This window comes from Manacus candei, unplaced genomic scaffold (assembly GCF_025592945.1).
Source record: "Manacus candei isolate 608988 ecotype Guabito, Panama unplaced genomic scaffold, ASM2559294v1 h1tg000050l, whole genome shotgun sequence".
In the NCBI taxonomy this organism is placed as follows: domain Eukaryota; kingdom Metazoa; phylum Chordata; class Aves; order Passeriformes; family Pipridae; genus Manacus; species Manacus candei.
Genome location: NW_026138098.1, coordinates 4025313 through 4046138, shown reverse-complemented (window position 1 = coordinate 4046138; position 20826 = coordinate 4025313). Strand labels below are relative to the sequence as shown.

The 20826-nt window shown below is 47.3% G+C and overlaps 1 long non-coding RNA gene across 1 annotated transcript in view; it reads right to left on the bottom strand.

The window, feature by feature from the left end:
* The window catches only part of LOC127477212 (uncharacterized), a 629249-nt gene that overhangs the window by 137763 nt on the left and 470660 nt on the right, over window positions 1-20826 (bottom strand). Inside the window, exon 2 of the long non-coding RNA XR_007906888.1 lies at window positions 10610-10697. This is a non-coding gene — a long non-coding RNA (uncharacterized LOC127477212). The remainder of the gene's footprint in view (window positions 1-10609; window positions 10698-20826) is intronic.

The window sequence follows — 20826 nt, the reverse complement described above, 5'->3', positions numbered from 1 at the left end:
ACACATCTGAGCACGTTTCACTGCATCTAAACTAGGCTAAACAAGCTACATCCCAGGCACACTGACCCCTCCAGGGAATACAAACAGTCTACTTCAGACTACACTCACATTATGAAGGCCTAATTTAGTCCTGATGTTTTGAGATACACAGGCAAGCTGGTTTTTGCAAGGTCACCCCCAGCAGAGACAAGAAATTTTTTATTATTAGCGTGAAGACCTTGAGTTTTGAAAAATGCTCTTGGCTTTCATCATCATCTGCATGCTGGTTTTTTCCATCTTCCTTGCAGCAAATGGTCAGTAGAAGAGGCTGTAATTTATGCTGCCCTCCTGACAGCTCTCTCAGGGGTTACATGCAGTGAACCACCTTCATTTTAAATGCCTTTTTTAAATAAGTGGTCTCAAAAACACTGCATAGTTTTAAGACTGAAAAGACAACAGAAGTTACCTGGTATGGATGGAAACCTGCATTTGGTGACAAATTAAAACATTCGGCCACAAAAATGATGACTAAGAAGAGACGAAGGGAAAAAATGGGAAAGCAATGTTGAAGGAAGGTGTTTTGTTGTTCAGGCACATTGTCTCCTTATATAGAATATTTTTAAAAGATGAGTCCTGCTCCTGTGTAATTGTCCTTAGGCCTCTATACCAAGCACTTAGAGCCAGTCACTAATTGCCCTTCCTTGTGGTCCCCATTTCCTTGGGTGCTCTGTTTTTCTCCCTCATCGTGACAACACTTCCCAAGCCAGAGGAAACATTCAACTCCATCTTCCTGTGGAGCAGCAATTTCCCTGTTTCCATAACTCAAGCCTTCCTCAGAGAGCAGCTGCAGTGTCTGCTTGACCTGTTGAGTATTTACATTGTGGAGGGCTTTTCAAGTCCTGATCGAATTAGTTTGAGGGAAAGATACCTACCACGTCCTAAAGAGCAGCTGTTCCTTACAAATCAACCCCAGGAAATATTTTGTCTGTTTATTCTGCGAATTGGCAGGACATAGGCTGCTGTATCCTGAGATATTCTATCATCTCCCATTAAATAAATAGGGAACTGACTCTCTGTTCCTAGCTATGGATCACAGGTGGAAGTGGGAGGAAAGTAAACATCCAGTTTAGCTTTCACCTCGATGTGTTGCTGAGATCCGTGTTGCATTACCTGCTTCCAGTTCAGCTGAAGTTTCTCCATAATATCCTTAGGAAAATAAGAGAGGATGTAGTGGGGCTTTTCTTTTACTGGACATCAATTTCCCTGAAGTGCTCACATCCTTCTTGGCTAAACTTGTATATGCTAGATGGATAAAGGCATCCATTAAAAAGGGGATTATTTTCCAACCTTTGCCTGGCCAGAGGCCAAAGGAAGCTGTGTGATGTTTTATCTTACATTCACGTAGTGTAGCATGAACAAAAAATATACAGGGGAGCACTAAGGGGTTCAGTCAGCCCCTCCTTGGTCTGTTTTCAATGCTGTAACATGAAAATCTTCCCCTTCAGTCAAAAATATGTGTATATATGTGTATATATATGTATATATGTATGTATGTATATATGTTTTATTTTGGCACAGTGACATTATGGGTTGTGGGTTTGGGGTGCAGAGACTTTTTTCCTATAACACTCTCTTTAAAACATGGAAATCACTCCCTTCAGTTAAAAAAAACCCCAAATACAAAATTAAAAACATTTGAAAAAATAATATCTATGTATATGCTTTATTTTGGCACAATGACATTGAGTTTGGGGTTCAGAGGGGTTTTTTCTGCAAGATTTGTAATAGAGTGCTAAATTATGTGGAAATCTGCCCCTTCAGTTAAAAAAATATATTTATATACATAAATATATATGTGTTTTATTTTGGCACAGTGACATTGGTGATGGTGGTGGATTTGAGTTTCAGAGGCTTTTTTCCTATAGGATTTCTAAAGATTTCTAATGGCAGCAGGGTTTCCTGACAATCCATCATCCATTGTGTCAGCTGCAGGCAGGGCAGCAGGGACGGGCCCTGCCATCCTCTGTCAGTGTGGTAATGAACAGTAATGACAGACTCTAAGCTGTCATAAGAGGATATGACCAAGCCTTGTCTGGGAATGGGGAATTCAGCCCCATCTGATGACAGGCAGCTTGGGATAATCTCAGAGGGAAGGGATCTGCCCACGACAAATAGCTTGTTGCCCATCTGCAAATAAAACTGCCCCCTGCATGGTGATGTTGCAGCTTCTCCCCCCTCTCCAGCATCCCTTCTCTCTCCTGTTCCAGACCAGGTGGCCAAATCTGGATTGATTTTATTTTGTCCTAAATGATATGTAAGTTCTGTGTTCTCACTACACCACAGCTTGTGGGTGGGGGGAGAATTTTAACCCTGGTAGGATTTCTCACCCTTAGGGATTCCTGCATGCAGAGTTGTACAAGCAATGGAGCTTCTACAGGACTTTTGGGGGAAGCAGTGGTGATGTAGGATCCTCCTTGGTGTAGGAGCCCTACTGCCCAGCCTGCCCTGGGACCAGGGCAAACAGCTTCCTTTTTTTTTGGGAAGTCACATCACACTAATTACAGAGCCATTGCCTTCTTCATTTAAACAGGCAGCATTAGTCCCCATGCTATGAAAACCTCAACATTCCCAGCTTTCCTCAGGAACACTGAGTGTTCAGCACACTCACACCACACTGCTTCTTCTGTGGTGACACTGGGCAAGTGACAGACGCTGCATGGCCTTTGTAAATTCCTATTTTGCTGACCTGCTTCCCTAGGAGACAGGCCAGAGCAGCCTGGAACAGGATCTGTGCTCCTGCTTCCGACTGTGACAAAGAAGGTGCCACAGGAGGGCACAAGGAAAGTGAGTCATTCCTGTGATCATTAATTAATTAGTGTCCTGCTGCTCTTCCAGGCAAGCCAAACAGATTACACATGGCAAAACTGACATAAACAACTAGAAAATTCTGCTTATAAAGGAATTTGGGAAGGCATTCACTCCCAAACCTGCCAGAGCTCCAGACAGTGATCCAGTCTGCTCCCTTTTCAGGATGCTCATAGGTGCTTGGATCCGTTCTCCCTAACAAAGGTGGGGTTCCCAGATTAAAGGATGCACAGAAATTACCCCCCCTGGTGAGACAAATGCTTCTGTCTCCAGCCTGGATGGGTGAAGCTTTAGGGTCTGACTAAACCACAGCCAAGGTCACCACTTCCCAGCAGATGCTCCATGGCATTGCCATCTCCAGGTTTCCGAGGGGTCTACCTCCACATCCTGTGCCAGCAGAGAACTGAGGGAGTCAGGACATCATCACTGCCATGGTCAGGAGCCTTCAAGTTCTCTGAGATCACCCTGAAAGGGGCAGAGGGGAGCCCCTGCTCTGTCCCACCTCCCTGTGCTCCCAGAACTGTGTCTCTTAAAACTGTTCCAGGCAGACACAGGTGCACTTACAAAGGAGGCCACAAGTAAAAGACAAATCTCATCTGGATTTGTGCATCCCTTGTCTCTTAGCTTTCCTTTCCTTGCAGCTGCAAAAGCAGCTGCCTGCCAGAACACAGCCTTCCCTGGTGTTCCCTCTGCATCCCATCCGTGGGCCACCACAGAGGAAAAAGCTCACTAGAAAAGGCAATAGTACTGATAAAATAGTGCTGCTCAGAGAAGACTTGTCTGGGGGTGGGCTCAGCCAGAGGTTCCCTGCTGCCTGCCCTGCCAGTCCCTCCCAGTTTCTGTCCCTCTCCCAAAGCTGCTGGGGGGGCAGGCAGGGGCTGGGCACAGCAGAAGTCAGTAAATGATGCTCCCCAGAGCGTGGGCTGCCTGCCAAAGAGCACTACCAGGTGCTGGCTGTTCAAATTGCTTTAATATATTATATTAAACAAAGATCGATACCAGAATCATGGTCTACAGCCCTGCCTTGGAGTGTGAGCTTGTCCAGAGCACACAGAATCCATCCCACCACAGCCCAGGCACGGTCACAAGTGCATGGACTCATCTCCTGGAGGCAGATCCCACAGTCCTGAGCTGGTCATTCTCCACCTCACCCCAGCCAAAGGGCTGGAAGTGCTGAGGGAACACATAAATACTGCTCCTAAACTGACCCTCTGCAAAGTCTGGGCGTGCTTTTTACTGACCTAGACGTGGAAATGGGTGGGGTAATCTTCTGATCTCCATCTGCCTGGTGATGGGAAAGACCTCAGAACCTCAGAGAAGGGTGCACAGCCCCAAAGTAACCTTATACCAAGTCTGTGGGGAGGTAAGTCACTTTGAGACTGATGGATAAAGCCACAGCAGAAGGAACCAAACCTTGCTGTTAGTCCCCATAAAGGTGAGGCCTGTCATAGTCACACTTCCAAGAGCTGCAGGCTCAGGTCCAAGCTCTAATTGCTTCATTGTTGTCGAGTTACAATGGTCTGTGATAAAATCTCCAGCTCTACAGTGCATTTCCCTGGCAGGGATTCAGAGCAGCTGACACACCTCGATGCCTGAGCCATAGCAGAGCACCCCCGTGGCCATCCACCGTCTCAGCACCCTGGGCACAGCCTCCAAATTCACCGAATCCCTGTGGCATTTCACAGCCATCCCTGCTCCAGCTGGCAGCATCCTGGTGGGCAGTTGCCACCCAGCCACGAGAATGGCAAAAATCTGAGTTAAGGATGATGTACTGTACTTGGTAAGGAAAGTGTAAGAGGTCTCATGGCTACAGTAGTTTATTAATTTGCCTCGTTCATCTAATTCCCTAGGCTCTTTAGGGAAAGATTAAATGAATCATGCATAGGCATGAAAAATCAGCACAGGGGAAGAAACATGAGGCCTGGCACAAAAAAAAAAAAAAAAAATAAAAATCAGGATTTATTAAAAAATGTTAGATAAGTGCTTGTGAGGACCAGAAGCTAAAATAATGGATATTTGTTACAAGGATGAAAATTCCCCTCTCTTCTGTTTATAGATGGGGAAACCCTATGGAAACCCCACGTAGGGCTTGAAATGAGCAGAGCTTATAAAGCTGTGTGAAGCTGGGAACTGTGGTTTGGTGAGGGGGGTTCTGTGGTACACTCACATTTGTGTTTGGGCGCCTTTGTGCTTCTGTTTTCTTAAGTACAGATATGGCTTTGCAAGGAAAAACCAAAAATTACAAAGTGTGAAAAGCAAAATGCTCAAACAAACCTTGTGGTAGGTCATGACAACCCCTGGCAAGTCAGATAATCTTCCGTTGTTTACCCCATCAGTTAACATGTGTGGTCAAGGCCACACTTAACACTTTGATATTTTCTGTAAATCAAACTGAGGGGAAAAAATCTGCTTTCGGATTTTTGGTAATAAAAATTTTCCTAAGTCACATATTTTAGCACAAATTGTCAGAAACAGGCTGGATGAAGAGCTTAAAGGCAGGTTCCAAGTCCAACTTACCTGATTCAAAGGAGACACTTGACAAAGGGTTTCAGGGTTTAACCCTTAACCACACAGACACATTGGGAAGAACTGGAACAGGGTAGCATTTTAGGGATTCTTCCAACCAGGGGTTAACCTTTGCTTTGTGTAAATGGGAGTTTCCAAAAACTTCATGCAGAACATGAGAGGACACATTTGTAGGCTCGGCCTCCCTATTTTCTTCCACAAAACAGGCTCTCTTTTAGCAGTTGATATGTTTAGCTGTTTTGCATGACTGAATTTCCATTCCCTAACTGCACATGATGTCCCAGCTTGGAATTGCCACCAGTTTGATACTTTAAAAGGACTGCTCTCTCCTAGGCTTCAGAGATTCCAAATTATAGGTTGTCAGATAACTCCTACCCCTGGTCCAAACTGCAGCTCAGTAGTTTTTCTCTCTTTGCTCAAGTACAAACCATTTGAACAGCCCTGTGAAAAACATCAGGTCCTGGACTATCTCCAGAGAAGACAATTAACCCAAGATAAGGTCAAAGACCCGGTCCCATCTCTTCAGGATTTAATAGTCCTTTCATCATTATGACACTTTAAAAGTTATTAACTGTTTAGTTCACCTCATTCTCAGAAAGTTTCCAGCCCAGCTGCCAATATCTGCTTCATCTAAATGGAACATTGCTGTCATTTCTTACTCAAATGTCTTAGAGGTCATGGACCATCTCAGCTTCTGCTGCAGAATACATAGTACCTGGAAATAAATCAAAGGGACCTCTCTGAGACAGATCCTTTATCATTTGGAAACCTGTGGATGGGATGAAGTATTCATCAGAGCCCGTGTTCCAAAGCAGATTAAACAGCATTAAATGGCTCAGGTGACCAACACAGTCCTGAAGGAACAGAGTGGGGAGATGGGGGACAAAACCGGGACAAGTCCTTGTCACTTCACAAAATTTGGGTCTGGCTGCAAGATATTTTGTCCCTCAGACAGCAGCCAGTTTCCAAGTAAGCATGATCCAGACCTGCTAACCCCTAACCAGGCAGCTGCAGTGATGAGTGACTGCATGTTCCTCCTGGATTTTTGGGGTCTGTGCTCAAGAGGGATCAGTGGTGCTCACACAAAGGGGCAACAGCTGGGGCTTGGCTTACAGGCAGTGCTGGTGGTGGTCACACAAATGCCATTGGTTGCTCTTCCACATGCTCTGCTCTGGAGCTGGGAGAGCCTGCTGCTTGGGATGGATCCATCCCTGGGAGAGCAGTGACAGTCACTTCACCCACCACTGGTGTTCACAAAACCTCTGGGAACTGCACGTGGTTTGAGCATCTCCCTGTCCACCAGCCACATGAGGTGGGCAACACACCCCACAGCCAGAGCAGTGAGCCCAGTGACCCACAGGCAGCGGGATTTCCTTGGGAAATCAGGCTGGAAAACAACCTGGCTCACAGGAGGGCTGTAAATAAACACCCCATAAACCAGTGAAGGCTGGAGCTCCATGTTCCCCTGGCTGGCAGCCCGAGTGACTGCCAGCATCAGCACAGGCCACATGATTTCCAGGTCAGACTCCAGCCCTCCCTGCAGCTCCATGTGGTGTCCGTGCCACCTACCATCACATCCCCAAAGCCTTCCTGCCACCCGACATCCTCCTGCTTTGCTCTCCCTCAGCTGTCCCATTTTCTCCCCCTATGAATAACAAACAGTTGTTTCCTGGAACATTTTTAAGGCTTTTGCTTTGCTGAGATCACCATTTTCCCTGCATGAAGCCAGAAGCTTGTTAAGAGGTTGGCTGTGCCAGGCAGGAGCGTATTTATTCCCACATGGAACCAACAGGATCCACCATCCCCTGCCTCGTGTTCGGTGTTTCTCTGCAGCCACATCAAGCTGAAGCTTGAAACGTGGCATCTGCTTGGATCTCCCATCCTTCCGTGGGGGATTTTAATATTTTGTTGTGGTGCCGTGCTAAAGCAGCGCTGGGCTGGATTTCTGCTCTGCCCAGTGTGGGGCAGGCTTAGTGCAAGGACTGTTCAGGGGCTGCCTGTGGAATTTGGGAGACTCAGCCTGGACAGAAGGGGTCAGTGCAGGGTCTCAGGGAGATGTGCCGTGTCTGTCAGATGCCTGGGGACTTCTGGTACCGCTGAGGTTCACGAGAAGGAAGGTGAGCATCGGCTGCCAAATTGTAATCCCTGCCGGGGTAAAAACTCAGTGATGGGTTTTAGGGTAATTTATTTTTCTCTCTGCTCTTACCCACATAATGTGATAACTAACAAAGATCCAAAACTGGAGAAATAGCTCAACGGCTTCAGCGTTAAGTTTGTCTTTCCCAAATACACACTAGTGGTCAGAAAAGTCATTTCACTGCACATCCACCGTTCACGGGCAGCCGTGCATCCCGCTGCATCCACGCCTCCTTCCTCTCCCTCTGCATCAATCAGACCTTTTCCAAAGACATCTACTAGCTCTTTCCCTGTTCAAAGTCCTAAAATAATTGTCAGTAGCTATTTAAAGCCCTTCACAGCCCGGCGCACCGCGGGTACAAACAAAACCCTTCTGGGCGAGCCCAGCCTGGCTGTTTACAAATAGGACACAAAAGGGACAGTCACATTGCCCCGGGAAAGCACAGGGATTCCTGCTCATCAAGAACGTGCCTGGAGGTTTGCGTGGCCAAGCCCATGGATCGTGGATCAGGCGCCTCCACTTTAGTGATGTGCCTCAATCAGAGCAGGTTTGAGCAATGCTGGGTGACCCTGGGGACATTTCCAGCCTAATTGGTGAAAATACTTGGAATGCAGCCGGGCAGCAGCACAAGGGGTGTGTCTTTGGGGGGATTTGTGGGATTCTGTGGAGCTGCATCCCACAGCAGCCTGCAGGAAGACACAGCAGTGCTGCTCCATGCAGCAGGTCAGCAGTGCTGGGCTTTGGATCTGGAGAAGGAACAGGAAAATACGGGCACGGAAAACAAGCAAGTGGTCCGAGTGAGCCAGGAACAGATCTCAGCTGTGACCAGCCAGTGGTTTACTCTGGAGTTTAACAAACAGCACAGCACACTGCAAAAACTTTTTCAAATTGGAAAGGGAACTAGAAATACAGGGAATTTCTTGACACAAATACTCTACAGTGCACAGATGTCAGCAGACGGTCTTCAAAGTGGCAGTGAGGTCATTCCTATAAATAAATCATCCTGGCCCTGAGGAGTCCTGCAGAGCTTCCTGGGAAATGTGCATCCCAGCAAGCTGGATCTACCCTGAAAGAGGAGACAGGTAATGACCACTCCTTTCAATGTCGCAGGAACAGAGAGTTTAAACAGGACCAACAATGGCTCCTCCAGTTTTTAACCTCCCTGATGAATAATGCAGCACATTCCATAAGGTGATAGGCAACATGTTCCAACAAAATGACACCGAACACCAGCAGGGCCGGGGCTGCCTGTTCATTTAGAGGATAAAAGCAGGAATGGATCCACTTAACCTGAGTTGGACTTGCACACCAGGGTGCTCTGGGCTGCACATGTGCAGCACCTGGAACTCCAGCCAGGCAGCATCTGGTGCCCACCTGCAGCTGTGTGGCGTGACCTGGATGTCAATCCTCACACAGGCAATGGTGCAGATCCCTGCTGGACAGCACTGAGCAGGAGAAAGAGCACTAAATTACTGCCACCCAACCTTAGGGCACACCCTACAGATGGGCAGTCTCTCTGTGTGGCTTAAGGAGCAGCAAAGAGGCAGCTGCTTTGGTCTGTGCCTGGGAATTCATCTGCAAACAAAAATGGGGTGCCCACGCAGGAGGTGATGTCCAAGCCACAGGAGCACATGACATGAGTTACACGGGACAAATCCGGGGCTGCGTGGGCTGGGTTTGGCTGCATGGCATGCTGTGCCACTGCTGCCAGTAAAAATCATCCCTGGAAAGGAAAATATAATGTGTGGGGAAATCATCTGATTATATGTTTTAATATTTATGCAGCGCGGAGCTTACTATAAACTACTCTGCAAGCAGACATTTCAGTGCTGAGGAGAGAAGGCATTAGAGCTAATCCACGTGTTGTGAGGCACCAGGGCTTGCATGCCTTGTGGTCGACTTCCATGGCCATTACACTAAAACTACTCGCTGTTCTTCTGGAAAATAATTGGATTTGAAAAGAATAAACCATAATTATTTTTTAAAGTGCTATGACGCCATCCTTATCCTAAAGCTTCTGCTGACCTCCAACAGCACAGATCAGATCCATGTAACACTCTTTAACCTCAAACCACTTTAAAATATTAATCCTTATGCATGGCACAGCATTATTATCCCCTTGCTGGGGCTGGGGAACACTCAGCAGGGAGATGGGATGAGCTGCTGGTGCTGCAGTGAAAGAGGGGAAAGCAGGATGGGAGAAATGATGTGCTGGGCAGAGCAAGGGGCTGGGGCAGTACTGAGCTCAGTGCTTGGCTCCCAGGGAAAATCCAGAGGGATGGTACCACCCCAGAGCACAGGAAGCTCAGAAAACCCATTAGAAGAAAGGAAAGCTTTTACTGTAATGTCTACCCTGCTTGGGGAGAAATAGCATGTGTGTTAAAATATTCTCGTGGTAAAATCATCTGTGCCTTTTTTTCAGTTAACATTAAAAAAATAGCTACATTGGGATGCAAAACAACCTCTGATTTTAATTATTTTGCTTTGGAAAATAGAAGGGATGGAGAAGGTTTCCAAGTGAGAGAGAACTGTGTTAAGAGAGAGAAAATGTGCTTCATGATTTTTCATAAAGGATGAAAACTGTGGATTAACCTGAAAATATAGCAGGAAAGATTCACTGTGGACTGAAAAGGCTTTTCTTTCAAAATGGTTTAAATAGGAAATTTGTGATCAATAGCCAGTTTAGATTCTATAATGAGCTCAGCTTAAAATGGGTGGTAGACGCACTCCCATCCTACGGTACCCTTAGATGGATGAAGCAACCTCCTCCCTGACTTCCCACATCTTATCAAACACTCTGCAATCCAGAGATGTTGCCAGTAGCAACAATGACTCTTTCACCTGTTTGAAGCTCTCTCTCCCCTTTACTTTAACTGTTTCCTGGGCCCTAGTCCTGCTGCACATGGCTCATCAGCAAAGGCTCTGGACTTCACAGTCTGTCCTTCTTTTTTCCCCAGGTGTGTGGCTGGAGCTCCCTGGAAGCCACAGGGGCTGGTATGGACCTGTACAAGATGCCTGGGCACTGCATTTCATAGAGTCAGTTTGGTTTGGAAGGGACCTTCAAGACCACCTTGTTCTACCCCCTGCCATGGGCAGGGACACCTTCCACTAGCCCAGGTTGCTCCAAGCCCCGTCCAACCTGGCCTTGGACACTTCCAGGGATGGGGCAGCCACAGCTTCTCTGGCCAACCTGTGCCAGGGCCTCACCACTCTCACCAGGAAGAATTCCTCCCAATGTCCCATCTAACCCTGCCCTCTGACAGTGGGAAGCCATTGCCCCTTGTCCTGTCCCTCCATTCCTTGTCCTAAGTCCCTCTCCAGCTCTCTTGGATCCCCTTTAGGCACTGGAAGGGGCTCTCAGGTCTCCCTGGAGCCTTCTCTTCTCCAGGATGAACTACCCCAATGAGCTCAGCCTGTCTTAATAGAAGTGCTGTGCTTATTTGGCAGCCCAGTAAAGCCAAACCCCTGATGTCAGGATACAACCATCATCTACTCCATCTGCAATGGGATGGTTTGGGTCAGTCTATTAGAAATAAGGAGCTCCAAAAAGAGATTGAGTGAAGTTGCCCAAGGACTCAGTAGCTCACTTGTCCTTCCAGTTATGAAATCAGAGACTGTCAGGTCACATTCTGAAAACAAATGTGCACATATCTTTGATGAGACACGAGCCAAGTGACGTAGGGACCTTACCTTGTCCCAGCAGCCGACCTTCAGTCCTCGTGTCTTCAAACACTTCCCATCCCCTGGGGTTCAAAATACTTCACAGTCACTTTCACTAAGTGTTTTCCAAAGCTTTTAATAAAACGTAGAAAACAAAACAAAAAACTGCAGCTTGGATTTTTAGCACATAAATGATGTTAATAGTTCTGGACATAATTTAAAAAACCCTCACCCATTTTTACCAGTGGATCTCCCTCACGAAGGCACTTTGCTCTGCTCCAGCCTCCCCTGGAGGGGAGCCAGCCAAAGCCTTGCTGCAGACAGCAGTTGTCAAGCCAGTCTCTGATTTAAAAGGGGGTAGGTCACTTAATGCTGTGCAGATGGCAAACAGCACATTACATTTCACTGGGAGATAAGCTGGCAGACACTGGGATGGGCAGGGTGCCACGGCATGTCCTGCCACGGCCACGCTCGGCTCTGTGCACCCTCCAGAGCCAGCACCCGGCAAGGACCCACTGCTTCTCCTCTGGGACCTCTCCTGCTCATCCCAGCTCTCCGTCCTCACTGCCATTCCATTATTGATGGGACCATTCCAAAGCACAGTTTTGGCCGGAGCGCAGCACACTGTCGACACCAGCTCTTCCCAAACACTGCCTGTGTCTCACCCTTGCATAAAACATCCTGTAGTGTGGATTCCAAAGGGGTGATAAATGTGCTGATCTGCTCTTCCAGCACCTGCTAAGAAGTTATGCTTAACTTTGCTTAACTTTATTCTATTTGGTACTTTTCGTGTTCTCTTGCCTTCCCCCCCCAAAAAAAAAACCTACATTTTTTTGTTGTTATTCTGAATCCATTTTTGAAGTGACAACTGTGAAAGACTTGAGTCAGTGCCTTTTGTAACTGCAACCAAAAAAAAAAAAAAAAGAGTAGATTAAATATCACCAGAGAAGTTTGAAGAAGCAAAAAGAGCATCAGCACAATAGCAGGTGTCAGTCTGCACGAGTATTTCTGGAAAAGGGAAAAAGCACAGGGCGTTCGAATCAGAGACGTTTTGATGATCATTTCCCCCCCACAATGACTGTGCAGTTGCAGCTAAGAATTATTCAAAGGTATTAAAAATTATCATTGCCAAAAAAAGTAGAAATAAGGCAAATGTGAGGCAGACCAGTGGCTTCTGTCAGGTCAGGGGCCGAGCCACCAGTTACCCAGCTCTGACAGGTAAGTGTGTTGTATCAGTGAAACACTACATCTAATGAACTTGCCAATGTGGCTGGAGTTTGCCACTGCTGGGCATTCAACTTACAGCGTTTATATGCTTTTTTTCAGATGATGTGCAGGTGTTCTTGGTCTTTTGTCTCCTCTTTCAGAAACTAAATCCCTTTTTTCACTTGGCACTACTCTGCCAAAACGCAGTGCTCTGACTGCTGCTGGTCAATGCATCAGAGAAAACACCCCCCTTTCTGTAGAATAAAATACTTTCAGTTGGAAGAGACCCACAATGATCATCTAGTCCAATCCTTTGCACAGGATTTCTTTGAAAAATGAAATCTCCCATTTTAAAGGAAAAAGAGAAAGGCACAACGAGGACCTGCAGCAATTGGAATAAAACTGCATATGCAGAGAGTAAGATCACCCTCACTGAAGACCTTCTTGTCCCCCTGGGCACACCTGGGCTCATGTTCAGCCACTGTCAACCAGCAACCCCAGGTCCTTTTCCAGCCTGGCTTGGGGGAGCAATGGCTGAGAGGCTTGAGGGAGGTGCCAGGTTCTGTCACAGTGGCAGCCCTGATCCCTGGGAGCAGGCACATTGACACATTTCTTACTTCATACCCCAACCACCATTTCCCCTTCTCTGGTGGGGGCGTTTCCCCAAGGATGAGTCCCAGTCACTGCCAGGATGTCTCTGGAAAACCCATGGCCATCCTTGCAGAAGTGCCTGGGGCCCCCAAACACCCCTGGGAGCTCTTCCAGGGGCTCAGTAGGTGTGAGCACAGTTTTGGTTGTTGATGGAGGTGAGTCCTGTTGTGTGCACTCAAAACAAGGATTTTTAAAAATCACATTCCAGCAAACACACCGGTCCCCCATCAGCAGGAGTGGGTTTCTTGGAAAATCAGGGTCTGCTCTGCTTCCACACAGGTGCTGCCACAAATCCTGAAGGAAGACTTTTAAAGAAAAGGATCTTTTTTTTCCTTCTTTTTTTCTTTTAAAGGGCTGAGTTTCAGTGTTTGAGGCTGACTCCGTGTGTCGGTGCCGTTGGGATGAAGTTCCACCTGAACACGAGGAAGAACACCTTTAGTATGTAGAGGTGGAACAGGCTGTGGAGTCTTCTCTTCCCTGAAGATGTTCAAAATCCACCTGGACACACTCCTGAGTAAGGTGCTCCCTGCTGGAGCAGGGAGGTTGGATGAGGTGACCTCCTGTGGTCCCTTCCAACCTTCCCTGCTCTGTGACGCTGTGACTGTGCTGGGAAGCAGGAGCTGGGACACGATCAGCAGGACGATGTGTCCAGGAGATGCTAATCCCTAATCCCTAATCCCTCACAGCACAGCAGGCACTGCTCCTGCCCAGCAGTGCCATGGCCACAGTCAGGGGCAATGGCCAAGTTCTCAGCAGACCTGGCACATCCCCTCTCAGTCCTCCATGGGGATGGAGGCGGGAGGCTGGATTGGTCTGTGCTCGATGCTGGAAAAGAGGACACTTGGAGCCTCTGATGCCAAATATCACACCTGCTCCCCCCGACACGTGGCACACATCCAGGATCATGGCTTGGGCAGGAGCAGCCTTCCCTCCTTCCCTCATTGTGTGGGAACACAAGGCTGTTGATGGGGGGTTTCTGTGAAAAAAACTGGCTTGAGAGAAGCTGTTGGTGGCCTCAGACAGTCCCACAGTGGGGAAAAAAGCTCCAAAAGCCTCAGGTGTGAGGAAGGGCATCCCACTGCCTCATAGAATCCCAGAATGGTTTGGGTTGGAAGGGATCTTAAAGCTCATTTAGTTCCAACTCCCCTGCAATGAGCACAGACATCTTCAACTATCCCAGGTTGCTCCAAGCACCATCCAACCTGGCCTTGAATGTTCCCAGTGATGGGGCAGCCACAGCTTCTCTGGGCAACCTGTGCCAATGTTTTACCACCCTCATGGTAAAAAACCTCTTCCTTATATCTCATTGACCCTCCATCAGTTTAAAACCATCACCCCTTTTCTTATCACAACAGGCCCTGCTAAAAAGTTTGTCCCTGTGCCCCCTTGGGCATCCCCCTGGCACCTCCCAGGATTAGGAAGCAACTAGCTGAATTAAAATTAGAAACAAAATTGCACAGAGCAAGGGAAAAACCTCTGGCTTTCCAGGTCCCTCAGAGTGGATTTTGTCACCATGAGGCCCTTGGCCAACAGCTCCCCCTCCATCACCTGTGCTGAAAGCAGGAGGCAAGCTGTGTGCCCTCCCTGGCATGGGCAGCTGGTTGGCTCATCCTTGAGGAGCAGCAGGGCTGAGAGGGGAAGGTTGCTCCGGGGAGATCTGGGGGACTCTGTCACTCCCAGGGCAGCATCTGTCCCCTGCAAAAAATAGCTGTCACCCTCCTGTTCTCTGCAAGTGGGACAGAAAAAGTTATAAAAGTATAAGAGAATTAACCAGGTTTTGGAGCAGATACAAGTCAAACTATGTAAAGCTGGAAAATACTGCATGAGTGACAGTTTTCAGAGGAAAACTAGAAGGAAATCCCTTCTTGCTGCCACTAAAAGCTCAGGCTGTTGCCTTCAGTTGTCTGACAGTTCAAAGAATGAGCAAAGTGCTTCAGCACCAGCATCCTGCTGAGCTCCTACTTGATCCACCTTGGTGAAAAACCATCACTTTGCAAGCAGAATTCCCCTTCTGAGTTACACATAACATATTTCTTTCTGGCTGGAAATGCTACTGGGGTTTGTTACAGACCATTTAAAATTAAATTGTGAAAGTATTTTAAATGAAAAAGGAATGAAAACTCACAGGTTTGAAAAAAGATAGGTTGGAAAACTCTAAGATTTGCTGCTTTCTGAAAGGGAACCAAGGTATCATGAGTCCTAAAAGACTCACTCGCTCTTTCAAACAAATTAGAAATAAAGTCTAAGAGGAAATAAAAAATGAACAGGTAGACTTGAATTTAATTTGCATTAATAAAGATTTTAAAAGGATTAGGTTAAGACTGAAAAACACATTTAGTTTGATTCAGCAGCTTGTTTTTTAGCTTCAAACTACAGAGAGCTGGTAACAGATCCCTGTGCAGTGCCCACAGGCTGGTCCAGTGGCTGCAGACAGGGCAAGAGCCAGCGGATCATGGGAAGAGCTGAGGGTGTTCAGCCTGGAAAACAGAAGGTTCCAGGGAGACCTAAGAGCCCCTTCCAGTGCCTAAAGGGGATCCAAGAGAGCTGGAGAGGGGTTTTGGACAAGGGCCTGGAGGGACAGGACAAGGGAGAAGGGCTTCCCACTGCCAGAGGGCACAGTTGGATGGAATATTGGGAAGAAATTCTTCCCTGTGAGGGTGGGGAGGCCCTGGCACAGGTTGCCCAGAGAAGCTGTGGCTGCCCCATCCCTGGAAGTGTCCAAGGCCAGGGTGGACGGGGCTTGGAGCAACCTGGGCTAGTGGAAGGTGTCCCTGCCCATGGAGATGATCATGAAGGTCCCTTCCAACCCAAACCATTCTGTGATCTTGAAGAAAGTTGCACTCAGTGGTTGCTCAAGTACAATCGTTCTGTCTTCATTTGCATTTACTCTGTTAAAACAGCTTCAGAGAGCTGCTGCTCTGCTTCTTCACAACCACTGTACTCTGCTGGGAATAAAACCTTCCCTCACTTTACAACCAGGAGAACCCCCCATTCTTTCTGCTGCAATCCCATTACAGTTGCATGAACACTGAAATTGAAAGCCTGACATTTATTATATGTATTACAATAGAGAGGAAGGGCCTGCCCAATTCAAGGTCTCACAAAGACAGATTTTTTGCTCTTCAAAGTAGGGACCATTCAAACAAAACAGGGATGAAGGGACAGCAAAGTCTCTCACACACAAAGCAGGCCAGGGGTGGAGGGAGGAAGAGCCCTTGTCCTGCATTCAGCACCCCATCCCTTCTAATTTTGTAGTGCCCACCACAAATCAAACCCAACCACGAAATGGCAAAATAAAACCAAAACAGTTGTACTTAATGACAAAGCCATGAACAATGGAACAGAGGAAATAATATTCAAACCAAGTAGAAAAGTCATAAGCGACCATTTCTGACCCATTTCCCTTGCTGAGGAGGGACTTCTCAGCTGTGATTCCCAAGAGCAAAGGATGAAATAAGCCATGGTGGAGTTTCTGGGACAACCAGATAAAGGGAATCACTCAGCTTTCCATGCGACGCTGGGTATTACAAAAGTGGATTTCCGCTGATACAGGCTGGAACCCGTGTCAGCTTAAGCCTGAGATCAAAGGAGTCCTACGGCTCTGCCTCATCCACCGTGGTCACTCCAGTTACAGAGGGACTTACTGCATGATTGGGTCTGGCACGGGGAGCTCCTGGTGTCTGGAAACCACTGTTTGAAGGAGGCAAGCCCGTCGAAAACCTGGGGTTTAATTCCACACCATTAACATCTTTTGTTATTGAAGTGACCCTTCCCACAACGCTGAAAGCCAAGGCTGTTTTTTAAGCCTGGCAAAAATCAATCACCTTCCTTGGAAGGTCAGCAGAGGAGTAATGCCCAGGATAAGTCCCATCCCGTCCCCATCGATCGTACACAAAGCACCTACACGCGCCACAGAAGTGATCTCTCACTGCTCGATATTTTTTTAGTGCTTCACCTGCTTTGAATTGCAAGTGCTTTGATAAATGAACTGAGAAGTTCCCCGGCTCCTCCACTCCACGGGTGAGCGGCTCGGAGCGAACTGCCGGAATTACAGGGTGATTTTTCACAGCAGTGCTCACTGAACCCCTGCTAAAGCCTCAGCGCCTTTTCCTGCTCTGCCGCGCAGGAGAACCGGCTCCTTTATCTCGCAGGCTCCCTGCTCTTCCAGCAGCAAGGCACAGGTAGGTTTTTGGAGATAGACTCAACAGGCAGAGTTTGAACTCGGGAATAAAAGCTTGATTTAAGGATTTTAGTCTGAAATCATCAGCTCGGCAAGCAAACATTTCCCTGCTTAGCAAGCTCTGGGAGAGCAGCTGAAAATGAGAAGAGCAGCACTGAGTTTCATACATCCATCATAACATGTCCATTTTTATTTCCTAGGGAAAGGCACTGTGGTTGGTCTCCCTGGGTTAAGATCCCTTAAACGTGCCAAAGCCAACACCTCATCTGGATTTGGACAATTCACAGCCACATATAAACGTCAGAGCAAGAGCCAACCCCACCCCAGTCACCTCCACCCAGCCAAGGGATTGACCAGGGGTGGGAGTCAGTGAGAAACCTGCAGCTAAAATAACAACCTTCATTCCACAGAGATGCCTGGAATAAGCATTTATAAGGATAACTGGCACATCCCTCACCCCACTTTACCAGCACTTCTCCAAGAGGATGAGGAGTGTGAGGGCTGTGGAGGTGCAGGAGGTGGGCACCCCATGGGAGCTCAGTCCCTTAGTCCCTCTGCTCAAACTATCTCTTCATTTCCTGGTCAGGGATTTATTGTATGGCCCTTCAAAATTCAAGGCAGGATCTAGGATTAAAAGAGCCAGAGGTCTTCCTTGCTGAAGTGAGTAGGAGTGTTCTCCATCCTCTCTCTACATTCTATAATCCTGCTGGCAGAGGAGGCAGTTCCCGTTTTGCAGCTGTGACGCTGTGTTGGTGCAGCTGTCTCCTATTCCATACTGTGTTCCTTGCTAAAATAACTCCCCGTGGTTTCCCTGGGATCCTTGCATTACCCAACTGCCCTTGGGAGCAGGGATATCGCATTCCTCGTGCTTTCTGAGGGTGCAAAAGATCCACCATGGATTCAATGTGCAACTGAGCATTTCTGATATCAGAGGAAAAGGCACTTAATGAAACAAAGGTTTCATTTCAGTGGGAATCCAGATTGCCACTTCACTGCATGGCTGATGCACACTCCTGGAAAGCTCAGCTTTCTGTTCTTTCAAATGTTCAGGCTGTATTAAATTTAACATCAGCTCGTTAGGAGTTATTATTAGCAGGTGACAGCTCATTTCATATACCCAAAGTCAGCAAAGCATTAATCTTCCTGCACACCAAAGCCTTGGATTATTGCACTGACAACGATCTTTAAGGTTCCCTCCAACCCAAACCCTTCCATGATTCAAACCTCTCCACAGGCTTAAAGATAAAAACCTGTGGAATAGCAAACAGTGCCTCCCATGCTGCCTTTCAGCTGCTCAGACCAGAAAGTTACAGCCACAGCACTGGAGTGCCATCACTCCATTTAATCAACTTTTCCCAGAAGTCCTGAATATGAACATTTTATTTAAGATTACTCCATTTATGGCTAAAATTAGTAATTCCTTTATAGTGCTCCAGATCACCAATGATTCCCGCTCACACCTCCAAAATGACAGCTACAGCAGCCTCTTGCTCTTGAAAATGTGTCAGAAATCACAAACTGGCACAAAAAAAAAAAATAAAATTGTAGGAACAATCCCCGTGGTGGAAATGGGCCTTCTGAAGGGAAAAGTCTTAGCAGTACTGGTTTTCCTCCTTTGGAAAAAAAAGCCACATTTGCCCAAAGCAAAATGTTGAGCAGGAAAATAACTTTGGTGGAAGTGTTTTTTTAAAAAAAAAAATCATATTGCTTATAATGGAAGAATTTCAAAACACCTGTATGTTTATTCTAATGGCTTGTCTCTTGTGGGTTTTCAGGTCTACCCTTCCTAACACCTTCTCCAATAAAGCCAAAGGAAATAAATGCAAGGTACACAAATCCACATAAGGGAAATAACCAACTCTTCTCTTCGGTATAGGTGAGTACCAAGATTCCTGGTGCCAGCAGAGCCCCCAGCATGGCTTGGCACCACAGGATCCCAGGAGAGATGGAAATAATTAATGCAAAACCCTGCAGCGACCTGGAATGTTGCAGAGCAGCAGCTTTCCCAGCCTTGGTATCCCTGAGCTCCTTCTGCACAGCTCAGCAGGCACCTTTCCCTAATAAGCCTGGAAAAGGCAATAATGTTTTGTTTTCCCTGGACAACGCTTAGAGAAAAGATAAAGAGCTCCAAGTTAGTATCTTGTTTAAAGGTCAGAGAGAAGAAAAAAAAAATCTACTTTCCTAGGTGGAAAAACCTCCTAGATTTCTGCTGGCACACAGCCCACTCCTGGATTTAATCCTGACCCACCCACGCCGAAGCCAATGCGATTGTGGTGATCCCTTCTTTCCTGAAGGCAGCTCTTTTACTGGATCCAGCTGACCTGCTTTGACATCCATCTTCACTTGCAGGACTTGCTCTGGGGAGCTGAACCTGAAATTCTCTCAAAGTAAGGAGAACAATCTCCCAGTGCTCACTTCACTGAGCCTGGAGCTCGTGTCAACTGAGCTTTCCCAACCCTCTGCCCTCCCTGCCTTACAAACCCGTGGAGTGCAGGATTTGCTCCCTTTGGAGGAGGGTTTCCAAGTAACACCTTGATTTTTCACCTGTTCCAGCCCTTCTGTCCCTCGTGAACAATGATTATCTCCCCATCCAATTTTGATGGAAGTTAATAAGTAAGAGACAGCCCTCTCTGCTTCCACCAGTGGGAATAATACTGCCAGAGGGGAATCCACAGGTATTTTTCTTCACAGCAAGAGAATCTCCTTTTTTCTCCTCTTAGGAACTTCGGCTGAGATGCTGCAATGCTATAAAAGGTTATTTATGGTTAAGAGAGAAGAAAAACAAAACACAAGAGTCAACAACCTGAAGAAACATCCTTACACTTGGCTACACAAGGTGTGAAACGTGGAGCACAGGAGAGTTCTGCAGGAGCACCCCGAGGGGGACAAATGCACTTCTGAGCCACGTGATGTTCCTGTCATTGTTCTGACCACAGGCTGGGACAGGTCGTGGTTTGGGGTGGAAGGGACCTTCATGATCATCTTCTTCCACTCCTTGCCATGGACAAGGACACCTTCCACCAGCCCAGGTTGCTCCAAGCCCTGTTCAACCTGGCCTTGGATGGGGATCCAGGGGCAGCCACAGTTTCTGTGGGCAACCTGTGCCAGGGCCTCCCCACCCTCACAGGGAACAATTTCTTCCCAATATCCCACCTAACCCTGCCCTCTGGCAGTGGGAAGACCTTCTCCCTTGTCCTGTCCCTCCAGGCCCTTGACCAAAGCCCCTCTCCAGCTCTCCTGAAGCCCCTTTAGGCACTGGAAGGTGCCCAAGTACTTACCAATTTGCTCATGAAACTCTAATGAAACCTCTGTTTTCTTCCCAGGTCTGCAAAAGCGAGCAGTATAAAGGTTTTCCACATAGATGCAAATACCCCCACACAAATCTGACAGAGAAATGTGTGTGTGAAACCAGTGTAATTTTACACACCAAGAGAAAGCTGGGGGAAGATTCTCCTCAAAGCCAACACCTTTCAAGCTGATCCACGGACTGCTCAGAGGCAGAACCACGGCAGAGCCAAGCAAAGCAAGTCTGTTATCAAAAAGCTTAAAATAAACCTTGAAGCACCAAAAAAAGCCAGGTTTCAGTGTGATTCTAGTTAAGTTCAGTATAGTCTGAAGCATC